Consider the following 13,327-nt stretch of genomic DNA (forward strand, 5'->3'; position numbering starts at 1 on the left):
TTATAAAGTGAAATACATACTCTCTGCAAAAGCTTAAGAAAATCCTATAAATACAAAGAGGTTAACAAAGACTACCTATAATTTCATTTCCTGGAGATGGCCTCTCTTCCCACTTGATTTAAATCCTTCTGGTCCTTTTTAGGGAACTAGAAATCTAGTTGTCTATATGTGTGTGGTGCATAACTACCCTCTCTCCTTAGAACACTTCCAACTCCCTTGTCCCTCCTGTTTGCTCAGTAACACCCAAACTTGGTCCTACTTTAATTTTATGACCAAAAACCTCAAGGGGACCCTTAGCACAGCTCAGCAATGTGAGTCCACTTCCCCAGTTGGTTCACCCTCCCACTTTCTAAGACCACTGTTTTATGCTGCCTTTTCTTTCTCCCAATCTTTAAAACCCTTTCCTTCCCTCTCATCAGATGATGACCTTGTTTCTTATTTCAAAGAGAAAAACAGAAGCAATACAGTGAAAGCTGTCTCATTGCCCAGCCATCAGCTCACACCCACCAGCCTTCTGGCCACTGTTCCCACTCGGACTCTCCTCTTGCTGTGAGCAACCCCCATACAAGCTCTGCATCCCATCCCTTCTCCTAGTCAGTCGTTTTGCTTCTGACGGGGTTTGACCATTCCTTCGTTCTTCCACTCATCAGTTTTCCTCTCAACTCCTTCATTCCCAGTAGCACAGAAGCGTGCTGTGCACTCAACCATCTTAAAAACATGTCCTAATGTCTGCATCACCCACAACCACATTTCTCTGCTTGCCTTTATGGTAGAATTTCTCAAGAGCTGGTAGACCATTTTCACTTTATATTGACTTTATTTTCTTATTTTTGGTATTCCTGATGCTTTGGTGTTTGGGGTCTTGATCTTTGGGAAACTGCCACTCCTGGAGCTAGGTAATTCCTGGAATTAGCAAAGGACTGCCCTGCAAGCATCTTTGATATACAAACTAACCAGTTCAGAGCTCACACCCCAACCATCTCCTGTATCAAACTCTCACACACCAAACCAGTATTTCCCCTGCCCTAAGTCACCCCAAGGCCAGGTACTGGACAACTAGGGGCCATTCCTTTAGCCCACAGCCTGCTGAAGTGATCCAGACAAGATAATCATAAACTTAAACCTACCTACTGTGCCTCATCTATTCCTTCCTTTGGAAATCCCAGTAAAGTTTCTGCTCTGGACCACGCTCTTCTCTCCCCTTCTGCCTCCTAGCTGACCTTGGTTCTTTCCCATGTGGCCCTGAAGGGTATGCCAGGTCTCCCATTTCTGGGGATTCTACTGGATTCACCCCCCCCCCCCACTTTCTCTGTGAAGCAGGAAGAGAGTTGCACTGAGTATGAGCGAGGACATTCCTTGGGCTGACCACTACAAGTGAAAGTGAAAGTCGCTCAGTCACGTCCATCTCTCTGCAACCCCATGGACTGTACCTGGAATTCTCCAGGCCAGAATACCGGAGTGGGTAGCCTTTCCTTTCTCCAGGGGATCTTCCCAACCCACGAATTGAACCGGGGTCTCCTGCATTGCAGGTGGATTCTTTACCAGCTGAGCCACAAGGGAAGCCCATTTCTGGGGATCTGTAGGTATAAACTTCTTCATTCATGACAGTCATTTCCATGTTTGTGAAATGGAAATACTTTACCAGATCTGATTCAAACAAATCCTGGGTACAAACTTTAGAATACACTTCTGCCTGGGTTTTCTGTTTAAATGACTGTAATCAGATGTTTGTCCCCAGCATTCCTCTGAAACAGATCTTAGAACACCTGCTTCTTGCCATACTCAGTGGTTAATTCTTGGTCCTCCTATTACATGAGCTTCTAGCAGATTTGATAGATTCTTATCATCTCCTTTTTACTTCTCTAAAAATATTTATTAACTTATTTGCCTGTATTGAATCTTAGTTGTGGCATGAGGGGTCTTAGTTGTGGTGCCTGGGGGCTTCTCTTTTGTGGTGGTAGGCAGGCTCAGTAGTTGCAGCAGTCTGATTCAATTGCCCCAGGGATGTGGGATCTTAGTTCCGTGAACAAGGATCAAACCTGTGTCGCCTGCGTTGGAGGGCAGATTCTCAACCACTGGACCACCAGGGCAAGTCTGTCAGTTGTCTTATCTTTAGCCATTACCTCCCCGCTGCATCCCTGTCACCTATATACAACTTCCTACTTGATGCTGTCTCCTGGTTCTCTGATACAGCAGACTTTGTGTGTCCCAAAACATACTCTTGAGTTACTCCTTATACTTGCCTGATTTTCCCATTTCCGGATATAACACCACCATTCACCTAGTTCCTCACTCCAAAAAAACTAGGAAATATGTGGTTTTTGTTTTCTGCCTTCATTTGTTTCTCCCCACTAGCCCTCTCTTTCCCTTTTATTTCTCTTCCTACCAGTTTCATACAACAAAGCAAGGAGGCTTTGGTGATGGCAGGAAGGCGGGGGCGGTGAGACAAGCCCCCTGATCTTGTTTGGCAGATCTTGTTGTTACTGGGATTACGGCAGCTCAACGGTAAAGAATCCTCCTGAAATGCAGGAGACGCAGGTCCTGTCCCTGGGTCATGAAGATACCCTGGAGGAGAAAATGGCAATCCACTCCAATATTCTTGCCTGGAAAATTCCATGGATAGAGGAGCCTGGCAGTCTATAGTTCGTGGGGTTGCAAAGAGTTGGACATGACTAAAGCACGCATACACCTCGTTGTAACTGGGAGAATCTGGTGCAGCTTGTCTAAAGAAGGAAAAGCAGGCGGTTTCTACATCAGAAGCTGCATGAACAGCTGTGTGCTTGATGGGGAGGGTCCAACCACTGCAGCCAGGACTGAGACGGACAGCAGTCATGGAGCAGCTAGGGCTCCTCTCTTGGGAGAGAGGGTAGTAGTTTAGTTGCTCAGTTGTGTCCGACTCTTGCAACTCAGACTGTAACCTGCCAGGCTCCTCTGTCCATGGGATTCTCCAGGCAAGAATATTGGAGTAGGTTGCCATTTCCTTCTCCAGGGGATCTTCCTGACCAAAGAATCAAACCCAGGTCTCCTGCATTGCAGGCAGATTTTTTTCTGACTGAGCTACGAGGAAAGCTCAGACTGGGAGAGAAGGGGTTGCCCATTAGTCCAGCATCAGGAGGCTCTTTCTGTAAACGGTAATGCTGTCTCTCCCCTCCCATCACAACTCCTCATTGGTGTCAGTGTCCAAATTCAGGTCCCTCTGATGGTCTCTGCCACTGTTCTCTGTTTAAATGGGTGTATTTTAGCTTTAGCATGTCATTCTTTTCCTTTATAAAAACATCTCTTTATTTATTTGGCTGCACCTGGTCTTAGTTGTTGCATGTGGGATCTAGTTTTCTGACCAGGGACCAAACCTGGGCTCCCTGCATGGGACTGTGGAGTCTTACCCACTGACTGGACCACCAGGGAGGACCTTAGCATGTCATTCTTCATTCTGTCCTTTTCAACTGTTTTGCCAATAAATATTGGATTAGGACCAGGCATATTTTTTTTCTTTTGGAATTTCAAATCAAATATTTAAAATTTTTATTTGCTTCTTCACTTTAAGCCCCAAGTATGTCAGCACATGCTAACCAGCATGGAAGGAGGGAATTTTGCCTTATGTTGCTGGCATTTTCCTGTGATAGATGTGCAAAGATCTGTTAGCAATTAAGGATTGATTTCATTGTCCAAGAGATTTGGGGACTGAAAGCTTGGCATCACAGGCTATTTTGGGATCCAGGAAGTAGGACATGTGCATTTCACATACTTCTTTATCTCCTGTGTCGTAGCTACTTCTCCATCAGATGAGTTGGGCTTCCTGGAAATAAAAGATTTGGGGGCATAATTATATAGAGGGTCTAATTAATGTGGAAGGACTTGGTGTACAGCATTTTGAATACCTAAAAAAGAATGGAAACTTATTTTGAAGTGAGCAATATTATAAGTAAAGTGGGTTGATTTATTTTAAACCTACAGTAGATTTTATTTAAAACTGAATACTTAACAGCTAATTGGGTAAGCCTAAAGGCTTGAAATTACACGTCTATGAATTTAGGCCTTGCGTTTTTGACACCTTGGATCCTCTTCTCCCTCCTTTGCTGTTTTTAACTTACTGCAACAGATGAGGGGCTCTTAAACCATCTGTTAACCTTTCTTTCTCCTTTTTTTAACCATGTAGAGTCGCTCAAGGCAAGAAGACCCAGAGACAGCAAGACTGAAACAAAAAGCAAAGGAGGTAGGCATGGCTCGAGATCATTGGGTTTGACATTTCAAGGCTTTTGCCTATTAATTTTTTATGCCCTGCTACTTGTATATCGTTAATAAAAATCTGACGAAAAACTTTTTAGGATGTATTTGTTGCTTTGGCTTTGATCTTAATGTTTGCAAACTAATACATTAATACATGTGAAGCCTTAAGGAGTTTTTCTAAGAGAATATTTCCATACATTATGTTTTCATTTCCATTTTAGGTAGCTGAGCCTCTGTGGGGTTGTTGATGGTGGTGGCAGTCGATTTTGGTTGGGAAATGTATTTCTTTGCCTGCCATTAAATGTGACTTTTGAAGCATGTGAAACCTTGTCATCAATATTTTACCTAAATTCACTTCAGTAAGGTCCCACACTTCTAAGAAGTGTTGCCACTTCAAATTCTTCATTTTGGAAAGATGTGTGAAACTCCATTTGATTATTTGTAATAGTAAAACTCATCCCAAATCATCTAATCACAGGGCTTGCTGTCTGGTTATTAAAATTTCACTTAGGTTAGGCTACAGAGATCAGCTCAACTGAATGTCATTATCTTTGCTCTCTTTAAGGTGCCTGTTTCCTAGAAGTGGCAGCTGTGCCTGACTAATTGAGTTGCAGTAAACCCAGTTGTCCAGAAACGTAAGTCACGCCAACTAAAACATGTCATCTTGTTCCTTACAATATGTACATGTCCCCCAATGCAAAATGTAGTCATGGCATGACAAAATGTCCACCAAAAACTTCTAAAGAGTATTTGAGATTCAAGGATCCAATGAATAACTAGATCACGTTTGAAATTTTATTTTATGAAAATAAGTAGATAGGAAACTTGAATGATTACTCATTGGAAAAGGATTGCTCACCCCATTTTGAATGCCTTGCAGTGACACATGGGTGAATGGGCTGTTGAAATGGCCCTTTAAGTTGTGTTTTACTCAAAAGTGACTGTGAAATTCTTTGAATATTTATGATTTATGCTGAGTATCATAAAACCTTTCAGATTTTTATCCTTGTAAGTAATGTTTGAAATGTCTATCATATTCTGATTTCTGAGTGGTTAATTATTCAGGTAAATGTTAAGTACCTTTTTCTAAGAGGAGAAGGAATGGGAAAAAGCATACTGCACAGGAAAGCAAAATTAATTCACCATGGTGATCAGTAAGATAACCACTGATCAGGGTCATCGTTACAGAAATTTTTTTTACTATTGTTCCCCAAAAGATAAAATCGTTAACAACCATGGTTGTTTTTTAGATCCACTAGAGGGAGTAATGTTGTACAGATAGGTACTTTTAAAAAGATCTGTTTGTCATTGAGTTGGTAAATAAATTTGTGGTAATAGTATTATCAAAATTTAACAGCCGTGATATTTTAAGTCTCTTTTTATTTGCGAATGTTGCTAGGTGGTTGATTTAAACCCAAAACCAGCTTTTCGGTGACAGAGAGGAATGCTCTATACTTTCACACGTTTGTCCTACTTCTTTCTCTCCCTTCTAATGTAATTCCTTAATTTTCTAATTCTGCTTACTGTCCTGAGGCAATTTTGATATGCAAATAAGCTTTAGCATTAAGAAAATCGGAAGCTTTTGAAATTCTGACTTTCATTTTTTGAGAGATTGTGTGTTTGGTATGGAAGCCCCACAACAGGGAATAAATGATTACCATTTCATTTCTACTGTGGCTTTCAAGAGCATGTCTCTGTTCCTGGATCTCCTGGTGGTCTGCCTGACCAGTGCTTTGGCTTGGTGGGTAAATGACACCCTCCCAGATAGAAGATGTCATCTGGTCTTCTCTTTTCCATGAAGTGATAATAATAAGAAGCTTCAAATGTAATGTTTTATTTTCCAAAACTTACAGAATTTAAAGTAATTAACACACAATGTTTTACAAATGTTTAGAAGTACTGAAGGGCTTGCAATGGAAGTATAACACTGGGCTCATCTTCCGTTCCTTTCATACCACTCCTCAGAAATTTACATACATTGAAACGCACACTTGAAAGCCTTCAAGTAAATTGGTTTTGATTAATTGGTCCAGTTGTGTAACTACCACCACACTCAAGGTCCAGGTCATTTCTGTCATTTCAGAAAATGCCCTCCTGCCCCTTCTTGTCAAAAAAAAATTTTTTTTAATTTGTCTTTATTGTATTTTTATTTGGTTAAATGTTTTCCAGTGTGTTTTTATATATATATAGTATTTTTCTTTGGTTAAATGTTTTCCAGTGTGTTTATATATATATATATATACACACATATATATATATAAAAATTATTATTATTATTTTTTTTAGCTGTGCTGGATCTTCATTACAATCCATGGACTTCTCTAGTTTCGACTCACGGGCTTAGTTGCCTCATGGCGTGTGGGACCTTAGTTCCTGGACCAAGGATCAAACTTGTGTCGCTGTATCGAAAGGCAGATTCTTAACCACTGGACCACCAGGGAAGCCCCAAAATTAATTCACCATAGTGGCTGTTAAAATGACCACTGATTAGAGTGATTGCTATAGAAATTTCTTTTACTATTATTTCAAAAAAGATGAAATAGTTATAAATGTGGTTATATTTTAAATCCACTAGAGGGAGTAATGAAGTTCAATTTAGCAGTTTTTTAAAAAATTTTATCTTTTACGTTTTTCACATCATTTCTAAGAAATCATTGCCTAACCATGGTCACTAATAATTACTCCTCTGTTTTCTTCTAAGAGTTTTGTAGTTTTAATTTTATGTTAGGTCTTGATGTATTCTGAGTTACATTTTATGTATGGTGTGAGGCAATTGTCCAGATACAACCTTTTGCATATGGCTCTCCAGCTGTCCCAGCACCATTTGTTGAAAAGACTGTTCTTTTCCCCACTGAATTGTCTTGGTAGCCTTGTCGAAAATCACTTGGCCATGAATGTAAGGGCTTATTTCTGGAGTCTCGATTCTCTTCCTTTGACCTAAATGTCTATCCTTATGCCAGTACTGCACTGTCTTGATTTATGGTAGCTGTGTAATAAGTTTTGAAATTGAGATGTGTAAGTTCTCCAACTTTGTTCTTCTTTTTCCAGATTATTTTAGCAATTTTGTGTCATTTTGCATTTCCATGTGAATTTTAGAGCAGCTCATCAATTTCTGCCAAAAAAAAAAAAAGCCCAGCTGGGACTTTTGATAGGGATTATATTGAGGCAGATCAGTTGGCAGAAAATTGCCATGTTAACAATATTGTTTCCCAATCCATGAAGATGTAATTGTCTCTCTGTTTGTTTAGATCTACTTTAATTTCTTTCAATAATGTTTTATAGTTTCAGAGTATGTTTTACACTTCTTTTGTTAAATTTATTTCTAAGTCTTTTATTCTTTTTGATACTATTATGAATGGAACTGCTGTCTTAATTTCACTCAGATGTTCATTGCTGGCACTTAGAAGTGCAATTGATTCTTGTTTGTTGATATCTTCTATCTTGCTAACTTGCTGTACTCATTATTAAGTTGTAGTCTTCTTTTTTCTTTAAACTTGATTTCATAAGGTTTTCTATATACTTAGATTATATTTTCAATCTGGATGCCTTTTATTTCATTTTCTTGCCTTATTTCCCTGTCTGGAACCTTCAGTATAGTGTTGAATGAAAATGTTAGGAGTACACATTTTGTCTTGTTCTCAGTTTTAGGAGGAAAGCATTCTGATTTTTGGTAAAAAAAAAAAGTTTAATTTTGATGAAGTGCATGTTATAAATTTTTTTTATTTTATAGCTAGTGCTTTTTGTGTTCTTAGAGATCTTTGCCTATATTTGTCCTGCACCCCAATTCCAATGTTGGTTGGCAGTGTTTCCCACACCAACAAGCAGTGTGCCTTCACCAACTGATGTCTTACACTCAACTCAATTCTGACGCTATCTGGAGATAGGGTCAGATTACACAGCTTAATCCCACAAGGCTGCCCTCCACTTCAGGTGCCACTGCAAGTTCAGATTGTTAACCTGTGCTTCTAATTGACCAAACCAGCTACAGACAGAAGGTTCCCACAACCCTATCCTTAGGTTTGATTCATTTGTTAAAAGAGTGGCTCACAGAACTCAGAAAACCCATTTATTCTCTAGAGTACTGGTAAACCACTTCAGTATTCTTGCCTTGAGAACCCCATGAATAGTATGAAAAGGCAAAAAGACATGCCATGAAAATATGAACTCCCCAGGTTGGTAGGTGTCCAATATTCTGCTGGAGAAGAGCAGAGAAATAGCTCCAGAAGGAAAGAAGAGGCTGAGCCAAAGTGAAAACAACGCCAAATTGTGGATGTGTCTGGTGGTGGAAGTAAAGTCTGATGCTGTAAAGAACAATACTGCATAGGAACCTGGAATGTTATGTCCATGAATCAAGGTAAATTTGAAGTGGTCAAACAGGAGATGGCAAGAATGAACTTTGACATTTTAGGAATCAGTGAACTAAAATGGATTGGAATGGGTGAATTTAGTTCAAGTGACCATTATATCTACTACTGTGGGCAAGATTTTCCTTGCTCTCTAGAGAAGTTTTGTGGTTTATCTTAGAAGTTTATGTCTATGATCCATTTCAAATTAATTTTTTGTGTAGTTGTTGATTTCTGCCTTTATTTTTGTCATTTCTGCTTTATGAACCTTGAAGCTCTGTTATTAGGTACATACACATTTAGGATAATTATATCTTCCTGATGATGAATTGCTCCTTTATAATTATGAAATTTTCCATTTATTCTCTAGAAATACTCTTTGTCTTGAAGTCTGCTTTTCTGACATTAAAATAACCATTGAAGCATTCTTATGCTTACTGTTTACATGATATATATGTTCCCACACTTTTGCTTTCAATCAGACTTTATTTTGTATTTAAAGTGCATCTTTTATTGGTAGCATATAGTGAATATGGCTTTTATATGTAGTCTGACATTCTTTGCTGTTTAATTGAAATAAATACTACATTTATATTTAGTGCAGTTATCGGTGTGGTTTGATTTTAAGTCCACTGCCTCGTGATTTGTTTTTTATTTTCTTCTTTTGGCCTTCATACTTCCTTTTACAATATCTTACCTTCTTTTGGAGTAATTTAATGTTTTTGTATGTTATTTCTTCTATCAATTTTTGAATTGCATCTATTTTTATTATATATTAGTGGCTGTTCTAAGGCTAACAATATGTATCCTTGATGTATCAAAGCCTGTTTAGAATTACATTGTACTATTGTTCACATCTACCGATTCTCATTTCACACCTTATACTACTTCCCACATCACAGTTTATACTTCACAAATTCAATAACCTTAAAATGGAATCATTCTATGTATTCACTCTCTCACCCCATCTTTTATGCTACTGTTGTTAAATCTTTTATTTCTATATATCTTATAAGTCCCAAGTGGCTCAGACGATAAAGCGTCTGCCTGCAATGCAGGAGACCTGGGTTCAATCCCTGGGTTGGGAAGATCCCCTGAAGAAGGAAATGGCAACCCATTCCAGTACTCTTGCCTGGACGATTCCATGGATGGAGGAGCCTGGTAGGCTATAGTCCATGGGGTCACAAAGAGTTGGACACGACTGAGCGACTTAACTATAAGTCCCACCTTACAGTGCTTATTATTTTGCTTTAAACAGTCAGTTTTTAAAGTAAATGTGGGAAGAAAAAAGTTTTATATGTTTACAAAGTTATTTACCATTTCTAGTGTTTATTCTTTCCTGTAAATTCAAGTTCCCATTGGGTATCACTTTCCTTTATTCTGAAGAACTTCCTTTAGCATTTTCTTGTATTAAAAGTCTAATGACAAATTCTTTTAGCTTTGATTCATCTGAAAATATTTTTATTTCATCTCATTTTGGGAGATTATTTTCATTAAATATAGAATTCAGTGTTGACAGCATTTTTCTTCATGTTTTCATCTTTAGAAATGTAATTCCATTGTCAGCTGGCAGCATTAGTTCCAATGAGGCATCAGTGAACAGTGTTAATTTTTCAAGGATTTTCTGCTCCTCACCCCGTCCTTCTGGAACTTCAATCACATATGCTTGACCAATTAATATTATTTCAGAGTTCATTGAGACTTTGTTCTTTGGAAAGCCTAAGTGTTGACCAAATTCCTCTAAACTTGGGAGGATGCTAAGCCCAAACTGTCTTCCTTGCAGTAGATGAAAGCTGAAATCTCTTCTCTTTCAGCAGCTGCTTTTCAACAGGCTTCTTAGAGTTTCCCTGCATATTTGCAGTTCACGGTGAGCTAAGGTTTTGAGGGGAGTTTATACGCAAATTTGGTGACTCCCCATCCTGTGGTTCCTTTTTTCCCCCACCTGACTTTTTCCCTGTCAATTTTTGGCTTCTCCGGCTGCTTCAGATTCTAACACTTCAAGTCAACTCAGACTCTGTTTCAGTTCAAGCTGTTCCACCCCATAGAGACTAGGGAGTGCCTTTGGGGAAAATTAATAAGAACATAGATCTTACCCAGTACAATTCCCTTATTTCAAAGCTTGAATCCTTAGCTCTTTATGCCTGTTTCAGGTCACTTTCTAGTGCCTTCAAACAGTTTTTCAAACATTTTGTTCAGAGTTTATAATTATTATCTACAGAAGTGGTAGTCTGATACAATACAGTCTTTCATAGTTTAAACCACAATTTCACAGCAATCATGTTTAACCATTTCTAGTATAAGGTCTTTTGCAGTTATTTCCATGCTTAAAAATACTATGCTTATGTCTGAATACCTCAACTTTAGAATTAGCTGGTGGATTTTTGCTGTGTTAGATGAAATTTAACTTAATTTATGTGTCTTTCACCTCCATACCAGTGTTGTTCAGTCATACCAATATAGTTACATTTAATTGTTACCCATGTAACTTAATTTTTTTTAAAGTTCAGTATGTGTTTATTTGGCTTTACATTCTCTTATTTTTTTTTTAAATAACCTTCTTAAACCTGTATTTCTTATTCATCAACTCTGGAAAGTATCTTAATTATCCACATAGTAATATAAGGATATTAGCACTTTTAACTTTCCTTCTCTCATTTTTTTGCCCTTCCACCCCCACTTCTGTATGCTGTGCCTTCATTTTTGCGTTGCCAAGCATAATAACATTTAATTTCTATCACATAAACACAATTATGGCTTTTGTAACTTGCCTATGGCTTGATTCAACATTTATGAATGCGGCAAATATTTATTGTGGACCTACCATGAGCTGGCCCCTGTCCTTGGTCCTGGGAAAACAGAAGTAAATGCAGTAGCGAAGAAAAATTCCTGCCTTTGTGGAACATACTTTCTAGTGGGGGGTCAGGTGGAGACAGAAAATAAACAAGATAAAGAAGTAAAATATTTAGTATGATTATTGTGCTTAGAAGAAAAATGAAGCTAAGAAAGGGTACAAGGTGTGCATGTGTTTACATCTGTGTACACATACCTGTGTGTTTTGTAATTTAGGTAGAATAGTTAGATAAGCTCTCTAAAAGGTGATATTTGAGTAAAGCTCTGAAGGAAGTAAGGGGGTAATCCATGTGGATATTGGGGGAAAGAGTTGTAGGCAGTAAGTACATGTACATTATAAAGAGTAAGTATTGTTTGCCATAGAACTAAGAAGGTACTATGACAACATTCCTTCCCAGTGCTTCCAGGGACCCCACTCTTTGTTACTCACAGAAGAATTCAAAATTCAAAAGAATTTGTTCTTGTGCTTGGCTAATTGCTCATAGTCACATCATGTTTTCCTTTACATTTTATTTATTTATTTAGATGCACTGGGTCTTAGTTACAGCATGCCAACTCTTAGTTGTGGCAAGTGAGATCTAGTTCCCTGACAGGGGTTGAGCTTGGGCCCCCTGCATTAAGAGCATGGAGTCTTAGCCACTGGACTACCAGGGGAGTGTCCTACATGATATTTGGATCATACTTTTGGATCATACTTTTCTTGTGTATTTCCCCTACCACCTTTGCTGTTACCTTTCTTTATTCTTGATAAAGAAGAAATCTATTTTATTCATTATATGTACCTTCCAGTTACATAATAATAACATACAGTTATTTTCTCCATTACTTAGAACTGCAATTCTTTTTTCATATCTATTGACTTCTGCTCAAATCTGCTCTGGTTTTACATCATTTTGTTATAACTCTGTGATGCTGTTGTTAGTTTTTCCTAGAGTTTTCTAGGTATCTTTCCCCTTATTTACCTTGCATTCTGTGAATTTTTAAGATTCTCAGTTATAAAGTCCTGTCATATATGCCTATGGAATCCCCCCACATCTTTTCCTGGTCACCTTTCTTCCAAAGCCTGATCTCTTCCTAGTCCAGATAGGGCTACTGGCATCTTCAGCTGCTGTGTAGTTGACATTCTGGCACCTCCCTGTCCTCCCAGTTCCATGTCTTCTTCTGTATCAGACCCCTAAACACAGAATTAACTCCTTAAGTGACTTCTTCAGAAGAGGTATATGGGAGGGAAACTCTTGAGTGTTTGCATGTTTGAAAAGTGCTTTTGTTCTGTCCTCAAATTTGATTGATAATTTGGCTAGGTATAGAATTCTAGATCTAAATATCTCTCAGCAGTTTGAAGGTTCTGCTCTATTGTCTTCAAGTGTCTAGTGTCGCAGATGAGAAATATAATGTAAGTTTGATTCTGGTTTTTTTTTTTTTTTTAAATAGTTAACTCTTTGTTTCTTTCAGGAGTCTTTTCAAATCTTTCTTCTTGGTATTCTGAAATTTAACAGGGATATATTTATGTTGTCTTTTACACTCAGCTTGCTGAAACTTTGAGAGACCCTCTTACCTTAAAGGCCCACATTATGTCCATATGCTCAAGGGCAGAATGAACACCTGACTGGTGGCTTTTTTCCATTTGGATTTGAGTAGGCAGATGGCAGATCATTCAGAATACAGATCCTTTAATTAAGCTCCTTATTTCCAGCCCCATTGCTGACTCTGTGGGTGTGAAATTTGACCTGTCTGAGTCTAGAACCTCTTACAGCTGATTTCCTACCCACAGCTCTAGGCCTCCTACCTATGTTCAAATAGCAACTTTCTCTGCCCTGCCTCCCCAGCTAACTCACATTGTCCATCCCTTTCAACCAAACCTTTGGCCCACCAGTGGCTCCCCCCCTGTTCTCTGCATAGTATGGATG

General features: G+C 38.5%; 1 long non-coding RNA gene across 1 annotated transcript in view; it reads left to right on the plus strand.

The window, feature by feature from the left end:
* The first annotated feature begins 4,154 nt into the window (after positions 1–4,154).
* The window catches only part of LOC122421496, a 63,258-nt gene continuing 54,085 nt past the window's right edge, over positions 4,155–13,327 (plus strand). The window contains exons 1-2 of the long non-coding RNA XR_006263506.1: positions 4,155–4,213; positions 4,793–4,862. This is a non-coding gene — a long non-coding RNA (uncharacterized LOC122421496). The remainder of the gene's footprint in view (positions 4,214–4,792; positions 4,863–13,327) is intronic.

This window comes from Cervus canadensis, chromosome 18 (assembly GCF_019320065.1).
Source record: "Cervus canadensis isolate Bull #8, Minnesota chromosome 18, ASM1932006v1, whole genome shotgun sequence".
Taxonomy (NCBI): Eukaryota; Metazoa; Chordata; class Mammalia; order Artiodactyla; family Cervidae; genus Cervus; species Cervus canadensis.